The sequence below is a fragment of the Pseudopipra pipra genome, chromosome 4 (assembly GCF_036250125.1).
Source record: "Pseudopipra pipra isolate bDixPip1 chromosome 4, bDixPip1.hap1, whole genome shotgun sequence".
NCBI lineage: Eukaryota > Metazoa > Chordata > Aves > Passeriformes > Pipridae > Pseudopipra > Pseudopipra pipra.
In genome coordinates, this window is record NC_087552.1 from 34,541,227 (window position 1) to 34,565,473 (window position 24,247).

Sequence of the window (24,247 nt, forward strand, 5' to 3'; positions counted from 1 at the left end):
AATCAGCATGTGCTGATATAAATCTTGTAACTGTCCCAAAGGAACAGACTAACAGAGGTTTTCACCTGAGCCCTTAAATACATCGCTTCCCACTAGGGTAAAAAAAATGCTGTGTTTATTTAAAAGTACTGTAGCTTCCACTGTAAACCTGATTCCTTTTTGCTCTCCTTGACAGTAAGTCTGCTGCTACAGCAACACTATCCTGTCTAATAAGTGGTCTTCCACTTCCACAAATGTAACTGCGGTGCCTCTTCCAGCCATAATTCACCTCCTATCACAACAGTGTGCCCTGGGTATAGAGTTAACATTAGCTGCAATATAAGCACATTAAGTTTAACCTTAAAATGCACAGAACAGGCCACAGTATGACTGGATTTGCAAGTGTGTGGAGAGAAAAATGCTAAACATAACCATTTTGTGTGAACCCATACATCGCAAACACTACTCCTGCCTCACAACCAGACACAGCTTTTCTGTGGGAGCGTGAGGCAACCATTACCACTTTCGAATTCCACGTTTTTCTGTAGGGAAGAGGTTTCCTGATGTAAAGGAATTGTCATATCCGACAGAATTGAATATCATGAACGATCTATGTGAGTCTGGACCACAAAAGGAAGACTTATACCTTGGTGGGACTCAAGACCTTCCTTTGAGGAAATTGAGTAATTGGGAAAAGGAGATAACAAGAAAGGATTTCAAAAGTCAAAATAAACAGGAATAGAGGTGTACCTATGATTAATTTACTTATTCAGTTGTCAGTCAGCCTTTAATGGAGTCAAATGTTGCCAGATTTTCTTCTTGCTTTTCTCATATTTTACTCATTCTATATCTTGTTTTCACACACTTTGGTAATCATGAAATATTCTGTTGCATCATATATCTTCTAATAAATGAAGTTACTAGAAATGCTGATGCAAACAGAAACAGGGGAGACATGAAAAAATCTTAAGAAAAATAGTACTGTTAATCAGGAGTGAGAGAGTCTCCAAAAAAGAGAACTGCAAACAGGATACATATCAGATTGCTTTTTTCATGTTGTTCCTTTAGTAGAATGGTGAAAATAGAATTAAGGAATTAAAGTGACCCTATTATGATGGTCCAAGACAATGGATTATGGAGGTCCAAGACAACATGCTTAACAGCTAATTTCAGTAGATTAACAGGACATTCAAAACATATTTACCGGTTTTGTATTAGCTTCCCTTCTCAGCATTACCGTAGCACAGTTAATTTTCAGCAGGATTTTGAATTTAATGAGGTTCTTTAATGAGGAAGCCTATTAACATTCACACTTAGGAATTAAAAGGGCATCCCAGTCTATGAGCAAATGAATCTTAGTCCCTCTGGAAACTATTAGACAACCTGTGTATGGCTTTGTTTGGTGATCATTGCACCTGCACTACAAGAGGTTCAGAAAGTTTGGTGTTACTCTGCAAACAAGCTTTACCACGCCTCATGAGGATTTACCTCCTCACTATCTCTCCTTGGTTTTACCACAAGGAGCTGCTGTTTCTTCAGTTGTACTGACAGACTGTGCCTCCAAGTCATTGCCTTTAGTTTCACACTTTAACCAGGTGAGATTTCAACAACAAAAAAAAATTTACCAGATATGTGAATGGGTGCTCACGTTTGAGAACACACATGCATATGACAAAAGAGAAGTTTAAGACAAAATTATCACACAAAACACAATCTGCCTAGGTTTTTTATTATCAGGACAATTCTAGCAAGATGAGAATATTTAGCTTTTACATGTTAGAAATCAAGAGTAATAATCATTACTCTTTAAAAGATCTAAATTTCTCTGACATGCCTTCATTCACATTCAGTTCTCTGAGCTTGGGAATGACCAGCAAAATCCCCACTGAAGACTATTGTGCAGGCACATATGTGTATTGAAAACTCTTCAATGCATTTACTGAACTCGTTTTTCAATGAAAAAAAACCAAAACCCCAGTATTTTTCTCATGCTTGTTGAAAAAAAGAAGTCTAAATTATGAAGCTATTGAATAAATTCTCACCATTTTGTGAAAAAAAGCCAGGATGGGCAGGGTGTTGAGGCCTTCTAATCTTTTTTCTACCTGATGGTTTTGCATTCTGGCACAGTTGCTGTAGGCTTGTCCCTGTGATCTTGAGCAGAGCTGTGAAAACTCCCACTAAGGGTGACTGGACAAGCACAACATACCTCCTGTTTGAATACTCTTCGTGTTTTGGTTGTGTTGCCTTAGAATCATAGAGTTTTAAAGGTTGGAGAAGACCATTAAGATCATCAAGTCCAACCATCAATCAAGCACCACCACCCTGTTCAGCATTAAACCATGTCCTCAAGTACCACATCCACATGTTTTTTGAACTCTTCCAGGGATGGTGACTCCGGTGTTTCCCTGGGCAGCCTGTTCCTTTAAAAAATGCTTTAAAACCCTTTCCATGAAGAAATTTTTCCTAATATCTAATCTAAACATCTCCTGGCACAACTTGAGGCCATTTCCTCTCGTCCTGCCACTTGTTACTTGGGAGAAGAGACTGAAACTCAGCTCACTACAACCTCCTTTTAGTTGGCTGTAGAGAGAGCTAAGGTCTCCTCTGAGCCTCCTTTATCCAGGCTAAACCACCGCAGCTCCCCCATCCACTCCTCATAAGACTTCAAAAAATATTTTCCCAATGGGAAGAAAGATAATGGAACTAGAGGTACAGGTGGAGAAACAAAAGATGTAGGCTACTGCCCAGCAGCCTGGTCAGACTAGTAGCGGAGGAGGTGGCAGCGGTGGAAAAAAACATGGTAAGAAAGAAGAAACTGAATTATGAACCAGATTACAGAAGGGTGACAGTCCACAGGCTGTCAGGGACTTTTGGATATGTGTAGAGGGAAGTTCTGGGTCCCTGGGAGAGAAATCACCTGGAAAGACTTCATCGATAACTACCTTTCTAAAGGAGTGGTGGACAGATCTGAAATGACGAACAGGCACTTCATTAGCATGATCTTTGTTTCTGGAAAGTATCCTCCTGAATGGTAAATCTGGTTTAATATTGGTAGTGTGGACACTTTTAAATGAAATCTTGAAAATGTGCAGCAAGATCTGTGGAGAACAGATTGCCTGTAGTCTACTCAACAGAGAGTGATGGATCATTTCTCCAGAGTTTGTTGCATGTGATCCTGGTTACTGGTTCTTTACTGTGCACATTAAGAAGGGTCCTGCAGGCTTAGATTCAGCAGGGTGTCAAACGGATGGACATTTCATTGTGGGTGAAACCATAGCCAAAGTCCTTAAGGAGAAAATAGATGTTAAATTCAAAAATGTAACTGAATATGAGGAGACCAAATTAGAGATAATGGAGTTTGCAACCTTTCTGAAAAATCCCAAACAATATGAGGATCTGGGAGCAAAAACTCCAAAGGGGGCAATTCTGACAAGTCCTGCAGTACTGGGGAAACACTTCTATCTAAAGCTACAGCTGGAGAAGTTAATGTACCATTTATCACAGTCAATGTCCTTCCAGCTCAAGTTAGAGACTTATTTGCTCTTGCTCGGAAAAATGCCTTGTGCATTCTCTTCATTGGTGAAATAGGCACAGTAGAAAGGAAGAGAGAAAAGAGCAACCTTGGAGGACAAAGGGAGCAAGGGAATACACTCAATCAATTTCTTGTAGAAATAGATGGATTTAATACAATTACTAATGTAGTAATTTTGGAAGGTACTAACAGGTCAGATATTTCTGACCCTGCTCTTATGAGAAAGGGGTGCTTTGACAGACAGATTTACATTGCACATGCAGGTATAAAAGTAAGAGCATCTGTTTTCAAAGTTCACCTTAGACTCTGCCATACCCAAGTAAGAACTTCTCATGATTCTTTTTTCCCTCCTGATAATTTTCTTTGTAGTTAGACTGTACATTTTTGTTTAGATATGGATAATGTTTTGTTTGTGTGCTTGGGGGATTTTAGATAAGTTTTTTTTGTTGTTCTGGGAAGTTATGTGTAGCCCTGCAGCTTTTCAAAATCCCTTCAGTAATTTTGCCTAAGAAAACAGCAGTTACATTTAGGAATGCAGCTTCCCTTATTTCCCCAGATTTTTCCTAAATAAATGCCAGTGACATGTCGCAATATCCTGCATTCTCTTTGCATACAATAGAATCATAGAATGTTTACAGTTTTAAGGGTCCTTAAAGATCATCTAGTTCTAACCCTTCTGCAATTGGCAGGAAACCTTCCCTTTTTTAAATACATCCTAGATGTTCAGCCGCCCAAAATCATGCATGGATAAAATATGGCTGAAAAGATTATATAAACAATTCAAAGAATAAACATAGAAAGGGCAGGACACATACAGGATGAGAGCAAGGTTGGCAGAGGGAAAAAAAAAGGAAAAAGAAAAAAGGAAGAAAAAGGAAAAATGAGCACTACTTGGGCTGAATATATAATGAGGGCCTGGAGGAAAAGAATCAGGATGTGAGGACACTAGCCACATTTTTCTGCCTTCCAAAGCTCAATTTAGAGACAATTCCACCATGATCTCCAAACTCTTTGTAATATATTTCCCTAGGGTCTGCAGTACCCTCTCTCTCTGAGGATGGGTTTTGGTTGTTGTTTTTTTGTTGTTTTTTTTTTTTTTTCCATAATTCATACCTCTTTTTCACTAGCTTATATAGTCTGACAGGCTTCTCTTTTCTGTGAGCCAGTTTTGCTTTTCTCTCACTCCTAGCTTTGTGGTTTGACTCTAATAACTTATCTTTTTGGTATGTGGCAGTCAAACACACTTCTGCTCCTTCTAAGAGGACTTGTCATATTAATTTAAGCTTTACCTTGACAAACATGCAAATACAGACTTAATTTTAGGTTTGAACTTTAGTGAGATAAAACACACTTAATGACTTCCTTGAATCAGGACCTCAGTTTCATAATTCTAATCTCATGCTCCTTCAAGGTGTGCACCTAGTGATTAATATATTTATAAGTTTTTAATCATGCTGAAAATTTTAAATGCATACAGAAGCAATAGCTCAGAAAATGACTTGAAAATTGCCAGTCTCTGGCAAGTCTCTGAAACTGACTGTGTGCTATTTGTGTGTTAGTGTGTGTTCACTCTCTAAAAGCAAATTTTTATACTGCATCAAGCACTTACAATTTGTCTTCTCTGAAAAAAAAGAAAAAAAAATCCTGAATTCATTTACATAGCAAAATGTTTCTTGAACCTTTCTTTGCTCAAACACCAGCATCCAATGTTTCTGATGAGAAAAACAGACCGTGAAAGACAATAGATAATTTTAGCAGCAATTCACATTGTATTCTGTTCCCATTATGCAGTGTATGCACACCTCTAAATATACTTTCAGATGCCTTCTTTCCCACCTCAAGCCTTTGATATCAAAATTCATGCATAAACTTATGTTAATAAGTGTGAGGCATTGGTCCAGAGTCTGAGATTCACACCATTTCACTGGTGTAAATCTAGAATAGTTATTAGTTTCAGGACTGTTTGTATTTATACTGGTGTAATGAAATTTTGATAAGCGGAGTTATTATTTCCTAACAGGAACAGCTATTTTTATTCTGTTCTAAATTGGAATTTTTGCTCCTCTCTTTAACAATAAGGTTGAGCCGCTGTACAAGAAGAAAGCATTAGAATCCTAAATTACTAATGATTCAATCAATATACTGAAACTATAAAAGTATAGCCTTTTCTGAATTTGAGTATTAGCAGCCTTTCTTTCTCTACTTCAGTGAAACATCTGACTTAAAAGAAACTATGACAATGCTGTGAATGCAAATTGCATGTAGTATCTTTGCAGGAATGGAAAATACAGACATCCTCAGTGTCTCAGATTAAAAAAAAAATCACAGCTTTTGAATTTTTTCACTAGTTTACCTGTTTACCATGTCCCATTTCTAAGACAAAACATATTTCTGAAGAAGGTAATATTTTGTTTACAATATCACATATAATGCATTTTACATACAGAGCTATTAGTAAATTGGTAGGTTACATTCTAGTCATTAAGCTATATGCTATAAATTAGTGCAAACAACAGAAGAAGTTTACTTAATACCTCCATTCCCTCTCACCCCAGCTCTGATCCTTACAAAGCATCAGATGGAAAAAGATATTTCAGGATTTTTCTGAAGAATCAGTTGAGTATTCTATTGAAGATATGAATTGTGTGTGTGAGAGAATGATAATAATGGTTCGGTTTGCTAATATCGATTAAGTAGAAAAGATAAACTAATAGCAGTAATTCTTTAGATTAAATGAAAGACTAAATCTTCTGTTACACCCTAACTAAGTAATACTGGGAGTTTCTTTCCTGCAGTTTGGACACAGTCATTTTCTAGGTTGTTAAAATATTCCCAGATTAAAACCACACATTTATTTTATATTTTTTACGTAGTGCACAAGCATTTTAATTATATAACGCAGCTTGTATCAAAAATGTAAAAAAGCCAAACCAAAACTGAAACAAATTGTCACAAAAATATCTAATTATAAATCTTGTTATAATCACTAGATTTCTCTCTCAAAACGTATATTTTATTAAAGGAAAGGAAAGTGGAAAACAAAACAAAACACAGCAAAAAACCCCCCAAAGTCATGATTCCTTTAAACTCATCCTTCTTCCAGCTTATCCTAGCTATGCTTAATATTTTAATGTAAAAAAAGTATAAATGTAATTTCTATTCTTATGTCAATGATTTGTAGAGTACTTGGAAGCCAGCAAAATACAATACAGTCAGGCTTTTTCATATGCTCCATGCCTGAAAATTCTTTCATACGAGTTTTCACCAATGTAAAGGGAAAAAACAAACCTGGTATGTATAAATCAATCCTAAGATGTAGAGTAACACATGCTACAATCTTAGAAAGACTCCTGGATAAGATTAATGAAATAGCTTCCCGTAAAATGCATGTGAAAAATTCTGAATTATAAACTGTACTTATAAATGTAACATAAATCTTAATATGTGGAAATCTGTGTGATGCAATACATGTGCAATACATGTATAAACCAATATATTTTAAATATAAATCATGTGTATGCAATTTATTCTATTTTCTCTCAATTCTGGAAATAAAAATTAATAAGATGTCAAATAGAATACAGTCCAGTGGAAGAAATCTCATAAAACATAAATACATAGGCAAGATTATAAATTATATTAGTTCCGCAGACACAATATAACTTTGTTCATTGAAATCAGTGGGAATAATTAAAACAGTAGCAGTAGCAGAAATTTCAGTGTCAGATATTTCTCCTTAATGGACATCAATTGGACAAAGACAGGATAGTAAAGTACATGTCTCGTGCAACAATACAGATTTTCATCAGTTTTGAAATGCATTATACTGTATGATATGTAGTCATACTAGAATATAACAGATGGTATGGGGCTGAATACAAGGAACCAATACACTGTGGCATTCTGTCATAGTTATAAGACTCATCCATAGAATCAAATCTGGAGTAGCAAAGAAGTGAGAAAATTGTTACCAACAAAAGTTTTCTGCAGTGGACTTACATACTTTGCTTCATATGTTCATCAGACTTCATTTAATGAATAATCTGAAAAATACATAGTAAATATTAATATCTTTTCCGTCCTTAAAACTTTTCTCACATAATTTCTTACTCATGATTAAAAAATTAACAATTATTACATTGGCAAACTGTGTGGTTCACTAGAAGACATAACACTTCCAAGAAAATATTGTAAGAATTCTAACAAGATATGGACCTGGAAAAGTCTTTAATTTGTACTAATTTTTCATGTTAATTTCTAAACTCAGATCTGATTAGAAAACTTTGGTGTACTAAAACCAAAGAACAACAATACACTGGAAAGGAGTAGTGTACTTTTACACTGTTGTACTGCTGAAAGTTAAAAGCACAAAAACACCACAAGCAAGCAAAAGATTTTTTTTGTGCCTTTTTGTTTTCCAGGACTCCCAAAACACAAACTCTATGGACTTTTAAGTAGGTCTACATCTGATTTTTTATTTTCAGCCAGAAAATCTGATATGTTTGAAATAAAAACAATCCAAGATATTTCTGTTCCTCTAACTTAATAAACAAACATGATGATAATGTAAATATTTACTACTAATTCTTAACTTCAAAACAAAATAATTTTAAAGACTCATTTAATTATAAATATTCCACATTCTCTTATAGAAGTTCTTCTTGCCTCTATTTCCATTTCTACTGATGATGTAGATCTGACTAAACAAAAGATCTATTAGAGAAAATTATCATGAAAGTATGACAACATAAATGTTTCTGAAAATGGAATCTCTGGTGATATTTGTCCCTTTTTAAGCAAAACATAATAAATAATTTAAGATTTTTATTCAGGATACAGGGGAAAGTTCTGAACTGAGTAACTTTGGGTCAATATATGCAACATTAGAACTTGGAATATTTCCTTCACTGTGCAAATACTAAATAAGCCATACTGTATGGATATTTCATTGTCACAAAAAACCACCAAGAACCATGGACCTGGTTTGTATTTTTTCCACATTTTGTAACTGAAATGGTTCCATTAGGACTAACAATGCATTGCCAACAGCTCCGAACAGCATTAAATAGAGAATAAGCTTGTAGTCAAGGTTGTTAACAAAGAAAGTGATTTAGAAAACACATATAGTCTTACAGTTCAGTATTTTGGGTTTGGTTTCATTTTTTTGGGTTTTTTTTTTTTTTTTTAATATGAAGCAAAATATCAGGAAGTTTGCTGTACTACAAAAAAAGGTCTGTGAGGAACTTCAATTTTCACTTCATTTTTCTCTGAAGATTTTTCAAAGCTAGCTACAGACTCCAGTGCCCTTCACCTGACATCAGTCAACTAAGGATTACCTTCAATAAAGATTTATTAATTTCTGTTAATCCTGGAAGTCTCAACTGAATTTGTCAGTACATTCTTCAAAACTAAAGAAATCCCAAACTTCACCACTGCAGAAACAATCACACTAAGAGCTCCATTGGCACAGAAACCTCTGTCAAACTCTATGGAAAAATAAGTAACAGGGATAACATCTCCTTCTTTCAGAGTCTTAGGAATATTGTCGACTTTTGCACTAATAGTCCAAGCATACAAACTTCAGTACTTAGCAACAGATTAGAGCAGGCACAAGGCAATTACTGTCGCACACTGATTTCCCTAATGACTAATGACCGTTATAGTTTCACTAACACAAGAAAGTAAAACTATGGAAAATTTCATTTGACTGAAAAATTAGGAAGGGAAAAAAGCGACCTTTAGCAAAAACCAGTAAAAATGCAAGCAGCTGCAGTGATCATTCTGACTAGGAACAGGAGCTGGTAAGTCAGAGAAACTCACTCCAAATACGTCATCAAAAATATCACCCGAGGGCTTGTTTTTAAAGATTCCCTTCCTACATAAAAAGAAGATAAATACTTACATTGCAAAAAGCTCCCAATTTTTTATGTTTGATGTGAAAATTGTTTATTCTTTAAAAATGCATGAAATCCGTCCTTCCAGAAGTATTCAGAGGATTGGATGGGAAAATCTCTAAGAGATCAGTTACCCAAAACTACCAGAAAACTAAGTAATTCCTTAGAAGTTGCGTATTCTTCCAATTCCAAACCCCCACAATTCAGATCTTTAACTGCTCCTGAACAGTGAAATGTTCCTCTGTTCTCTATAAAATATCCACTTTAGTCATTATGAAGAAGAAATAATGACTGAAGCATAACTGATTAGGGAAGCTCTCTGGAAGATGGAGAAAGAGTTTTTAAGTTTTTTTTCCCTGACCTCAGTTTTTTGCATTTACCATTATTTCCTTTCCTCACTTAGAAAAGTTTGAAATATTTTGGAAGTAACCCATAGAACCTTCTCTTCCACAAAATCACTGATTTGTTTCAATGAAAAATAACAAACCACTCTCAAATTCTGGGCTGTATTTCTTTGGTTTCTCAAACTTACAGTGATCAGCATGACCTGATCTGAAGGGTCTTAAGAACAGTGAGGGTTGTAAAGGTAAAGTATGATCTGATAGTATCTCAGAAGTGACTTGAGATCACTGCAGAACTTGTGACAGAGGCCCACACAGTATTATTGATTAGTATTTGTGCTGTTCTTTATGCTATTTATCTTTTCAACAGAAGGTGACATGGTAGCTGTCTGTTAAGCAGGTGCATAGGGAGATGGTTTCCAGCTACAGGAGGTTCTTTATTTGGTACTGAGGAATATAAGAAGATTTCAAGTTAAATATTAAGAGTTATAAATGAAGAGATTGATTTTTAATGTGGATTTTGTTTGGGAGTTTTTACCTGTAAGTTTTTATCTGGTAAAAGTCTTCTATTACAATAGCTTTAAAATAGAAACTCTGGGTTTTCACCTAGCTGTGAATGTTTAAAAAATATAATCACATTTTTATGTGAAATATTCCACTTAAAAAACTAACCAGCCAAATGCTTGAAAAACAAATGTTTTGTTTGTTTTGTTGGGTTTTTTTTTTTTTTTATAAACAAGGTATAGGAAAGGCAGCAAAATGTGGAATCTAGGCTAGAACTGGCAGCCAGGGATAAAGGCAGACTTTGATGCCATAATTTTCAGTTATCCTTTTTATACATACAAGTCATCAAAGTGAAAACTGAATGTGGTTGTCACTTACTTTTGGAACTTACTCTTTTACCCAAATCTGAATGAGTTTCTTAGAGATACAGAAGTTTAGACTTTGGATTTTCCATAATATGAGTTACATAATTCATGCACTTGTTCACAATTATATTCTCACGGCAAGGGAACCTAACATTAGCTACAAATATAGAATTATGAGTTAAACTGCACCTTTCTCTCTCAAGTCTCTCCTCCTAAATACCTTCCCAATCACTCATTTAAATAAGATCTACAGTGAATACTGTGAATATCGGACTCTTAAAGGTCATTGTGACCTAGGAAAAACAAGTGCATTTCTCCAGTGGATGAGTAAACATTGATAAAGTTTAATTCAGTGACAGTGAAGTAACCAAGGAAAGCAATACAACGTAGTCCCAACAGAGACAGATGCTGTCTGCTATGCCCTTATCTGCATTTACTGATGATTAATTGTTGATCCTGATTTCTTTCCTTCACCAGCTTCTTTTACAACTCACATTAAATTATACAGGATATGAGGCAAACTATTCAAGGCACAAGTTTATTATCAGTTTATTCCATCTGATTAGCCAAAACCTTCATTGCAATACACAGTGGAATTCATTATGCCTCTACTGGAGTTTAACTCATACATAAAATGCCCAGAATAATCTCTTCAGCCTGAAATTAGACTGCTTTGCTTTCCCTAAACAGTTCACTTTTATTTCCAGACCACTGCAGATAAGAATGACTTCAGCTATAGATAAATCTATTATTTTAATTGGTAGAAACATTTTCCAAGTTAAAAAAAAAAAAAAAAAGAGATGAATTCACGTCTTTTTATGCATTGCTTTAAGTCACGGAATAGAGCAATTAACTGAGCACTAAATAAATTCTTGTTAGCCTCAATTTTTTCCTAAATTAAAATTTGTTTTAGTTTAGGAAATATTTCTAATTGATTTTCTGACAAGTTGGTGAATCCACTCTCACTCAGGAAAATACAACTGCAAAGACTAGGCAGGCTAGCTTCATTTACTCTTAATATTTGATTTTTTTTTAATGAACTCAAAAACTCAAAGTACATTTTTAGAGTAGTGTGTTTTAAAACCTGGTAATGACTGCTGCATACTTCTAGCTAGGTATGAGTTTCAATTTATAATGTGTTGGACTTTTTAGTCTACCTTTACTCTTTGGAACTTTGGAATTTTTCAGTTCTTTAAATGATTCCTAGAAAATAATAATTAAAGAGTGTTAGCATATTTACTGATACTTTAGAATGACTAAAAAGTCATTTCTCCCAATACCTCCAAAAATAAATCCTTTTTAGACTAAGTAAAAAAACCTGGAAACATCATCCTGCTTTTAAATTTTTGTCTCCAAATTCTATAAGTATGGAAGGAGAGGAAAGGGTTGTACTTACATGATCCACATTCTATGACTTGAAAGCTTTCCTGTAAAAGCTCAGGAAAACCCTGTTTTCCCTTAAATACAACATTCTGCTACCATTTCTTGAGGCATAAAATGCCATTACTTCACCAACAAGACACCTTCATTGTTAGTAACACCATATCACAATGAACAACAATATTAAGTGTCCTTACAATACAGCGTTTTAGGAACCCTAAGAAGCCTTCAAGTGTGTTTATAAAATTTTCAAATGTTTATTTAATACTAATGAATTGAAGCTACTACTGTTTAGCGTCATTCTGAAGTTTTATATATTGAATTCAGCTTTTATATGCATAGCCACACAACACTGCAGAAGATAGAAATTTTTGATTAGAAGATATAAAAAATCTAGATTCTATCTGTTACGAAGTCCTAGTAGTTCATATCTTTGAGGCAGCAACAATATATAGAAAGCAAGAAAACTAATCAGGAGAGTCAGAGTTTTGGGAAAAAGTGTCTATTATTTCTAATGAACTCTCTTTGCCAGTTCAGAGATTCCAGTGCAATATCTTTTCTGTGGAGACATAATACAATTTATGATGCAATACTTTCTACACAATTATAGCTACTCAACTGTTTAAATCAATAAAGTACTTATAAAGAGTCACCTAATGTCTGTTCCACTAGACCAAAATTAAATAGATTCCCTTGTGTGTTTTAAATATTTTCTTTGATAAGTAAATAATCTCTAATAAGGTAAAACATTTTCTTATTTTGGATGAATATATAAGTTAAGCCTGAGAGATAAGTTTTTTTCTTTATTTTTATCTAGACTTTCTTTGATATTGTAAAATATCAAAATGCAAGCAGAGATAGGAAAGACGAAGTATTGCTAGCTAGAATTAGGACTAAAATGAAAGGCAAAATAATTCTAGCCTAGTATTTAAATATCAACTAGCCATACAAACACAAACAGTTACATATATCTAAAACCGTTTTTTGTTTCATATGCCTGACTGATGCATGCCTGAGCCATATTGGAAGAGTCCCACAGGTGATAGATGATTGATACCTGATACATGAACAGGAGAGCTCTTAATAAAATCTGGTCCCTAAATAGAAAATACATGCACACACAATAACCGTTTCACATCAGAAACCCAAAGTTAAAATCAAAATTAGGATTATTATAGCATATGAACACAGAAAACAGTATTTTTGCACTACACAATATGCAAGTAGAGATGAAATATCGTCTTTTATCAGTCAGAAATTTTAGGAGCATTGACTGAAGTTATGCCTTAATTTAGTACAGCAAACGCAACCCGAGAAATTTTCTGCAGTTTTAATAAGAGACATTGCACATTTGGAGGGACCACTGTAATAACTGTAAAACAAAAACTTGTGTGCAATATATTATAAGGTAGAAAATTACCCTTACAGAATATTACTAGGAAAACACAAATTACAACAGAAAACCCAAACATGTATCTGTACTGCTACTGAAATGGAAATTGTGAGATAATCTACATTTTTTTTACTTAGTACTCTAAGGAAAAATGCTGCATGTCAGTAAACAAACACACACCTTTGTTAACCCATTTAAATAAGAAGTTAACTTTGTCATATCTACAACTACTTTACGAGTCAAACAGTTATAGGTAAGACTCACACAATGTAATCACGAAGAGAAATTCAATAATTCTGTTTTGAATGAGCTTACTTTGCCTGAAATACTTGATTTCTCATGAGTCACTAAAATTTCCTCCTGCCTCTCTTGAGGTCTAACTCTGTGTAACACCCTATCACATTAATATCTATGAATAAAATTAACACACTGTATTAGTATTGTAATATTAATATACAATCACAAGTTTCATTTTAGGAATTTCACATTATACGGGTCTCTTTTTCTCAGATGAGAAATTACTTCCAAGCTATCGGGAGTAACTGCTGTTCTCCATCTGATATTGTTGTAAAAGGTCTTTGAGCTCCTTTACAGAAACAAGTGGCTGTTGAATGATAGTCTCCAAGTCACAGAAAAGGGAACATGCATCTGCCTAAAACAGAAGCTTAGGAACCTGCTGAAAGAATCTTAGACTGTTGTTTTGAGGGGAAGGTACAGTAATATATTTAATGGAGGAAAGTGCAATTACAGTAACACCAAAATAGAGCTAGATGAATGTGGAAGGTAAAGGCTTATGTTTTCAAACACACACTGTTATAGCCAAAAATAAGCTCAGGTAAGTGGAGTCTAAGTACTCAAATTTGGGCAATCTAATTATTTCAAATTCTCCACTCTAAAACAGGTAAAGATATGCATTTGCTAAAGAAATCTACCACTACCTTACAAACAATAGAGGAAAAAGGTTGCGTATCAGGCGGAACTTCTAGTTCAAATAGATAAATGGTCTCTGTAGTCCTTTCTTCATTCTAGATTCAAATATTTGCCATTTAACAGAATTATTTTATGAGTTCTAGATCTTATGACAGGTTTCTTCTGAAATTTTGGCTCAAGATTTGTGTATATTGAAATAACAGTAATAATATTTTCTTACATCTGTCTAATGTTAGCTTGTTGTAACAGATAGAGGTTAATCTCTTCTTTTTGAGTAATGAGAATAAGTATTTTTTAATCCTAGATTTTGATGTAGGAGTTTTTAAAAACTGCTCTTTTGGAATTACTTTGAAAATATGGAGTGTCTAATAACCCAGAATGATAAAACCACTGAAAATGGAAGTTCTACAGTTTCAGATACCCAATGCGTTTACAAAGCCTTCATTACACTAAGGAAAATTATTTGCCTTTCTTTTATTAAATGCAGGAAAAGTGACAATTTCTTCCCTTCACTAGTGTTCAAGTGCTTCACTGAGAATGCTGGGAAAAGCACCAAGAAAACACTTTTCTTATATATACAGGAAAGAAAGTTGACGAAAAAGCAGAGGAATACCATAGAAGTTCAAGGACAGACAAGTCTCTCTTGGTGGTCTTTCATCCTTACAGCTCCTGCCCTCCTGGCTCAGAGCAGTGACCTCGTCTTGCTCTTCTCACAGTTGCAAGACAAGTCCTTTTCCCTAGGTTTTGGATAACTGCTGTGGGAAGAACCATATTAAACTCAAACTTGCTTTCAAGACAGAAATGCCATTAAAACTGAGGCACACACTACAAAAAAAATTTCATTTCGATTAGCCACATCATTAGAAATTACTAATTATGATAATCTATACAAACTATGTTCATAGTCTTTCAGGGCAGAGATATTCTTCGACAGGTCTCTCCTGTTCGGTCCTGGCCACAGCACGGCTGGAGAGAATGAGTGGCAAGTAAGGAAAAAAGCTAGGAGTTAAAGAGCTCACCATCCTGATTTTTGTTAGTTTGAAGGAAGTGAAATTTTAGATGAAATAGTGTTTAGCCCCCTATATGATGGTCCCTCCAAAAAATTTGATTTTTCTTATCTCACACTGCTTTAAAAGAGGGGGACGATCAGAAGCTTATCTGATCATACAGATAAGATGTATGATAAGATAGTAAGTTTTACATACATGTAAATCTTGAGAAAAGAACAGTTTACTGGAAACAGAAATGAGATAAGAAAACAAACAGTAACAGTAACAATAACAAAAGTATACAGAAGAATGATTTACATGCAAAGATGCTCTCCACAGACCCTGGGCAACAATGAACAACAGCAGATGGCTTCTCCACTCCCACCATGTTTTCTGGACCAGAAGCCCCACCCTTCTCAGAAGCTGGAGTACCTTTCCTTGCCTCTGACAATGACATGAGGTGGTATCAAAGAACCACATAGCCATGCCCACATGGTTACAGGCTCCACCCCTCACAGGTACTGCACAAAATTAACTCTGTCGTGGCTGGAACCATGACATTATATAATGTATATTCATATAAATGTTTGAGTATTTTATATATATATATATATACACACGTATACACATATATATACACACACTCACACCCGTATATATGTAACTATAAAATAATTTTTACTTGTAAAGAGCATTTTTCCACCAGAAATTGTAGGCATCCTAAGCTAGTGGAGGCTGACACTGCATTCAGATAGTATGTACAGAAAAATTAGATAAACAGGGATGCTTCATAATGAAGTCTGCTTTGTTGATAAGAGAACAAGCTATCTGATTGCTGAATTCATCTTGCTTCCTGTTGTTGCAGAAATGTACTGTGTAGAGAGATAGCAATGCAACAGTTATTTCAAAATTGAATTTGAAGATGTAAAGTCATTATGAAACCAGGGACAGATTTTAAAAAGCTGTAGATGCCTTGCTCACCTCCCACTTGGATTTAAACCAGAAACACTTTTAGTACAGAGTTACACAATGCATGTCTCATTTGGGATTTATAACTTTGACACTAAATTCTATAAATATGCATTAAAAAACATAAAAAGGAAGCTTATATGTAAGACTCATCTTTATATTTTCTGTCTGCATAGAGACTACATTTAGAAAACCACTGGTTTGCTTCTTGGAAAAAAGACTTTCAAAGAAACATTTTTATTGTTGACATCACACAAGGATCTGCCATTTTAGATTCATCAAACTCCATGGAGGACAAAATAAACAAACAAATAAGGTAAATATTTTGCTGCTTTCAGCACCAAAATCAGAGAAAGTGCATCAAAAGTGTGTTGCATCTCTCTAGTATGTGTGTTTGCTTAAAATACAGTATAATAGAAGTACATAAAATTAAAATATCTATAGCATTATAGATACATACAAACATTTGTATGATTTCCTGTTCAACAGGTATTTGCAATATAAATTCTGTAATAATTTCGAATCAGTGTGGTATGGTATGCCACATTTTCTCAATTTTACTCTACACAAGCATTATTCTTTATGAGAGAGTGGAAGAAATCTGTCTAAATATATTTCACCTTATGGTTAAAACAAATGTACATGGGCAAGAGCAAAAGAGTAAATCAGTTCCTCTCCTGCATCTTTTGTTTAAAGAACTCAAGCTCATTTCTCCTTTGACATGTAAAATAAATCTGTAGACATAACCAGCAGAGGTGTGAAAGCACACTAATACATAAACAAATGGACAAATGAAAAGGAAGGAAGGAAATCAGCTACCCAAAAGCAGAATTACATACATACTGAATCCTTAGGGGGATTTTTGAGTTTGTTACATTGACACAGTCAATGTTAAAGACTGTAACATACATTCACAAATGAGTGATTATTTTGGCCTCTTGCAGCCACAGTGACTCTCCTCTCGTCAATAATTTCACTTTTATCTTCTCCTAATAAGAAAATTATCAGTAAAATTTTATTCCAATATTTTTGGCTATACTTGGACACCCTGAGACCTTTTTGCCTCTGTACATCCAGATTTCAGATGCAGTAACATACAGCATTAATACTAGTCTCACACTTCAATTATTTTTTTACAATTGTCAAGAAGGCAGGACTCGTTTTTGTTTCTTTAGATCTCTTGGAAGCCTTTGGTACACAAGATGTCTGAGGATATAGACATGAGAGACACACACAACTTACTACATTCTTATCTTTCCTCTGGGTGAAATGAAGACTAGAATTATGCATCATCTGTTCCTGGTCTCAATCATATAAAAAATTGAAGTGTTTTACTTTGCTCCTATTCTGAGAAGAATATAAAGGCACACACATGTGTACATACAAATATTTGAGATACAGTAAAAAACAGATGTGTTAAGATATATCTGAGAAAGTGCAGCCTTTTTTGTCTATATATTTAAATGCAGACAGTGTAACTACTCGTGTTAGTAAGACTAAATTCATTCTCTGCTTTCCCTACACAGAATCCCTAGCCCATATGCAGACAGAGCTAATTTTTTCCATAAAAATAGTGATTGAGCATCTGAAATCCCTTCAGTCTTTCAGAACCTAAAACATTAAAAGTGATAATCAACTTTTATATTTTCTGTCTTCCAGAGAAGAAGAACTAGCAAATGAGACAAATGGGCAGAAAGTACTCGCTCACTAACTGAAGGTGATATAAAACCTATTGTGGAGTACTGGAAGCAATGGTTTCTCATCTGAGGGGATAGGTACATCAGTAGCGAGCAACGTTTATGCTACGAGTATCATTAGAACACCAACTATTCTGCATGCTCAGCTTCAAGGTACTGTTGAGATATATGGTTCCTTTGCTCCAGGAGTGATTTCTTGCATTACACTTATTGCATTACACTTTTGTTACTTAGAGTTGTCTCTATCCATCTGCACAAACTATTCAATCACTTTTTCCTTGAGTTTACTTATATTCAATTACTAGAATCAATTCTGACAGTTTCTCACTCCAAGAGATACCTACTTATAAATATTCTTCTGCTAATTTTTAGTTTGAAGACCATACATGATAACAGAAGGGCTAAAGTGATCTTCCAAAGTGTGTATGTTTTGGTATGTCATATTAGATTACCATATATCCTGCTATGTAAAGCTGAGCATCCTGGAATTTTTGCTCATCATGATATAACAACTTTTTTGAAATAACAAATGCTTGAAATAAGCATACACTGGCATAAGCACAGTCCATAAGAATTAACAGTCCATCACATTCATCACATATGACTGAACTGATCCTCATCCCATTGTGATTTCTGAGCTATGAATCTGTGCTGTCTTGCAAGCAGAACTTCTTACATGTATCAGTATTTTGCTATCTATACATCAGACAATATTTGCATCTAGCTTCATTAGTTGTCCTCTCATCTAGGTCCCTCTCTAGTCTTTCTCCCAGACTCCACATATCTTCTCCACTGAAAACAAGATTAATCTTAGTCATGACTTTGTTTGTCTCCGCTACATCTTTTGTACTTCACTTTCAACCCTCTTGTCCCAGTGCAAGTCTTATGGAAAACATAACTTGTTTAATCATTCTTGGTAAAAAATAGATAATAGAAAGTTGTTATTTCTTTTAGCTTAAAGATAATTTGTGTCATTTGTACTTTAAAATGGATTATATCAAGAGAGAAACAGTGAAGGCAAATTACAAATAAAAATCAGTTGTACTCAATAAATAACTCATTGCCCAAAAAAACCCCAAACAATCCTCACTGAATTAAAGATAAACAAAGTTATCACAGGACAACTACTTAATTGTTATGACTTAAACAATTACACAGCTAGTTGTAGTGACCAGGTTCCTGGGTTTTTTAGCAGTGTCACACTATAAAATATCCTATGGGTGAGACTTTTTTCCTGATTTTATTCAGTATGACATTATTTTCTCAACAGTTCTGTTTAAGCCTACTGCCATTTCACAAGATCCATCTTAATTGCATAACTCAAGTAATTAAAGAAATGCCAACAAACCTATCAATTAATGCCAGTGTATACAAGATAACAGCAGATTGATTTGTATCAGCATAATTTAGGTCACAGTCCCAAATTTTCATTACAGTGGGATAGATTCCAAGATGTGAAAGCTTGGTGCGTGTTAGAGAGTAAAAGCGCAACAGTGATTCAGCAGGAACATTAAAAGCATTAATGAACAAACATAATAGTCTGAAAATGAAACTTCTAAGAATGCAGAACAGTTCCCTGTAAAAATAAAACCAGGAAACCATAACAGTTTAAAGTAAAGGCATTCCCAAAAGATGCATGCAATGCAACTGAAAACAGAAACTCTTCAAACAGAGCAGTTAATTTAGCGTAGAACTGATTCCTGCACAAAGAAACTCACAAGAGCGTATCTTCAACTGAAGACAAAACCTTGAATTAGTCTCAAACAAATGTATGATACTATCAAATTCCATGGAACATACATTAAATTAGTCTATTTGTAGATAAGGTATTCTTCTTCTCACAGAGGGAAAAGTTTCTCATAGTGAAAGCATTTTTTAAACTGAATTACTGTTTCATCAGCAATAGCCACCCATTTTTTGGTTGCTTGTGTTACCAGTATTTTCTTCAATACAAGTTTTCTTGGTGGTGTGTCCACCACAGAAGAATTAAGGGTGGCTGTCTGTCTGCCCACAGTCTGAGGCCATACTGTGATTGCTGTGCATGGCAGACATTCACTACTTCTAAGTGCTAAGCCAGCCAGAGGATAGTGGATTTCTGATTGATATTTTTATAGCACTGTGTGTCATGTATGACCATTTGAAGGATTCCCGCATTAAGGAATAATCACAAGAATTTCTGGAAGTGTTTGAAATAGATGAAAACTTTATAGCTGAAGTGCTGCAATGCTACAGGTCTAAAATAAACATTTTTCTTCAAGGCAACCTCTGGAGAAAATTTGTTTGCATACCTCTTTCCAGATAGTCACAGAGAAGTAAACTATTTTGGATGCTTCAAAAATCACTGTGCTTACTCACTTAGAAGCTATACTGTATGTGATATCCCAGGCTCAACTGGAAGAATACTACTAAAGTTAATGGCTTTTCTTAGAAGTAAAAATGAGGGCCATGTTTCCCACAGAATGGCTTAATATAAAACGACTTATTAATTTGCTTAAAAACAGAAAAAACTGTTATTCTTTCGCACAACTTGAACCACTAAAAAACATTTCATGGGCTTTTTAGTGCTTTCCTTATTGCCTTATTTTATTAAACTTCATCCTCTTTTCTTTTTTTTTTTTTTTTTTTACTTTTATAAAGTTCAAACATAATCTTACAAAAATTAATTTGGTAGAGGTCTAAGATTAATGGTGGTTAAAGAGTCACATGGGCAATTAACTTTCTGCAATTAGCCTTGTTGTTAAGTAGAAACACTTACAACAATTTAAAAAAAACTGTAAATTTTAGAGCAATATCTGATGAAGGCTACCACAGGAGGGAGAAGAGATAAAAATTGATTCTTTCCATCAGTTGCTCCTCCATGCCATTTTTAAACTGGCAGAAGAATTTTGGCTTAGGAGTAATGCCAGTCTAACAGATGGCCGTAACTGCTGCTGTTCAGGGGAAACCAAAATGTGCATTAGCTTTGAGGACTGGGATTATATTCTTATCCAGGAGATATCAAAGCAAAAGCCTGAGCCAGATTTTCTTCTCAATTGAAAAGGTGCAAAGATATACAAATGAAAAATTGAATTTCTTTTTCTACAGCCATAATATTAGAGGATGGAAACTTTTGCTCTTCAAGATGACCATCAAGAACAAATCCAGTTCTAGTCTATTTAGATCTGAATCTTTACAGGTTGCTTCTGATTTTATATAATTTTTGTCTGATTTTTGTCTGATTTTGTCTGGTTGTCAGTCTTACAACTTGTCTTGATCCTGATTTGTGTGAGTAGATCTACATTGGTGTTTTAGCTTGGAGCCTGATTCAGGCTCAAAACACCTGAGCTTTCCATACAACCTATACAGAGCCTCATTTTTTTATTTTGGGTCTTAATCCTGTTAGGAAAATAGAAAGAAAATAAGCGAGTTGACAATAATGCAAACTGCTTCCTACAAGCAATATGCATACAACTTACTTAAGGGTCACTTTGAGTACTGCTAATAAAAGATGAAAAGTCACTCTAAACACAGGGTTTAGGGTTTTTTTATTTGTCTGCCCTGACTGTTTCTGGTGTTAGTTTTGGTTTAGTACAACGTATCTTAATATATGTTCTACTACTAAGATCAGATTTGGATTTCTCACTTTCTTTTCTTTTAAGGCGTTTACAAGAGTAACCGTCTTAAAGCAATATCTTTTATCCAATAATATAATGCCTAAAAATAGGCTGTTTCACTTGATTTTGTATTTCATTACCAGCTTGGTGAGACAGTCTTTTCTCTAACTGCAAAACTGAACAAATATAATCTTCTGAATTTAGTTTTTCTATTTTCTTGCTTTCCTTTCTCTGAGAACACTGGAATTATTGATGCTACTTAGACATTATATCTTAATGACTTTTCATGTCCTAGTAATCATTGGAGAACACATACACATTTTGATATTGGCTGTGAAAACTAAGAAAAAAATGTTTTGTTTCTGTAGTACAGAATTCATTGTTAGAGATAGACCTTAAAACCAACTGACAAACAAAAAGAAAAAAACTAAAACCACCATCTTAAGATACTTCACACATTTTTTTGCATAGACCACCTAGAAAATTGATCATAGAGAGGATTAGAATTGTTACATGAGAGTCAATTAATCATAAAATGCAAGGGCAATATATAAATCATGATCTAAAGACCTGTTCACCTTCTCTACTCTGTGGAAAAGTGCATTTTTTTGTCTGAAATAGTTCTTCCAAACAGATTATTTTTATAATATTAGGCCTAATGCTTTATCTGCACCTTTAAATGTCAGTAAAAAAAAAGAATCTAGTCAAATTACTTCAAAGCAGGAGTTTGAAATACACAGTTTGCTTTCTTTTTATTGTAAAATGTGTACAACTATTCCCATATAGATTTAAAAAATCTTGTGTTATTATTAATGAAACTTTGTATTTTCTTCTGATCAAAACAAATAAAACCAAGAGAAAAAAATCAATGCAAGTAGATGTGAGTTATGTCTAGGAAAACTGAGTCAGAGGTTAGATCAAACAACTTAAATGCCTGTAAGCAATGTTAGAGAAGGAAAAGTATTTGAAAGAAAACCATAACCTGTATTTATAGCTTGAACATGGTTGTACATCTTCTGTCAGCTGCCTCCAGCCTGAGCACAGCTGATTGCTGTCACCCTTACACCACAAGCTATTGCTCCTGATGGTTTTGCTAGCTGTGGTTCTCATATATTAACCTAGTTCAGTCAAAATGGTTTAACTTAGCAAAGACCTGATACTTACTTTGCTTAAGTTAGCACTGTCTACTTATCAGAATTGATTAGGAATTCTTTTCAGAGAAAATAAAAAGCTGGTTACAGAATGTCAAATGCTTTGATATTTGTATTGGTTGTGATCAGTGCATAATCTGTACCAAGGATACTGCTCTTTTTATGATAATACAGCTGTTTGTACTTTGCATTTAGAGTTTCTTCATTTACATTTAGCTAATCAGCTTGTATTGGTGCCTTAGGGTTATTTATTTATGGCTGTGCTCTTCCAAAACATATAAAAGCAGTTTATATAGGTTACATTATTCAATAAAATTTTACAACCTTCTGAGTACAGTATTAGTTAAAAATATCTGGTATTTTACAATGCTGAATTACCTGCATTTGTTGCAGAACTGAGTCACAATAACTGACAATGTTAGTTTTAACATCAAAGTCTCAAAGTAAAACCTAACTATGCCGGTGTGACTCATTAGTCCTTTCTAATGGATGATGAGGGTGATGAATTATTCTACAAGCAGCTGGCAGACGTCTCAAAATCGCCAGCCCTTGTCCTTGTGGGTGACTTTAACCTGCCGGATATCTGCTGGAAACTCAACATAGCAGAGAAGAGGCAGCCTAGGAGATTCCTAGAGTGCATGGAGAATAATTTCCTGCTCCAGCTGGTAAATGAGCTTACCAGGGGTGGGACCCTGCTAGACCTGCTCTTCACAAACAGAGAGGGGCTGGTGGGAGATGTGGTGGTCAGAGGCCATCTGGGGCACAGTGACCATGAAATAATAGAGTTTTCAATACTCAGGGATGCAAAGAGGGCTATCAATAAAAATTCTACCCTGGACTTCCTCAGAGCAGATTTCGACCTGCTCAGAAGACTGGTTCAGAGGGTACCTTGGGAAATAGTCCTTGAAAACAAAGGGGTCTAGGAGGAATGGATAGGATTCAAGAAGGAAGTCTTGAACACACAGGAGTAGGCTGTCCCAGTGTGCTGAAAGGTGAGCCAGCAGGGAAGATGGCCACCATGGCTGAACAGGGAGATTTTGAAGGAAATTAGGAGGAAAAAGAGCTTACCAACTATAGAAAAAAGGGCTGGCTACTCATGCAGCATTTAGGAATATAGTTAGGTCATGTAGAAAGAAAATTAGAGAGACAAAGGCACACTTTGAACTCAATCTAGCCACTTCTGCTAGGGATAACAAGTGCTTCTACAAATACATCAATAGCAAAAGGAGGGGCAAGGAAAACCTCCATTCTTTGTTGAACATGGGGGGGAACAGGGTCTCCAAAGATGAGGAAAAGGCTGAGGTACTTAACACCTTCTTTACCTCAGTTTTCAACAGTCAGACAGGTTGTCCTCAGGACAAGTGGCCTCCGGAGTTGGTAGACAGAGCCAGGAAGGTGAATAGCCCCCCTGTAATCCAGGAGGAAACACTTAGTGACCTGCTGAGCCACTTGGATCCTCACAAGTCCGTGGGATCAGATGGGAACCATCCTAGGGTGATGAGGGAGCTGGCAGAAGAGCTCAGCAAGACG

General features: G+C 34.9%; 1 pseudogene; it reads left to right on the forward strand.

Annotated features, from left to right (window-relative positions):
• Nucleotides 1-2,318: 2,318 nt before the first annotated feature.
• Nucleotides 2,319-23,640, forward strand: LOC135413766 (AFG3-like protein 2; annotated as a pseudogene).
• Nucleotides 23,641-24,247: the final 607 nt, after the last annotated feature.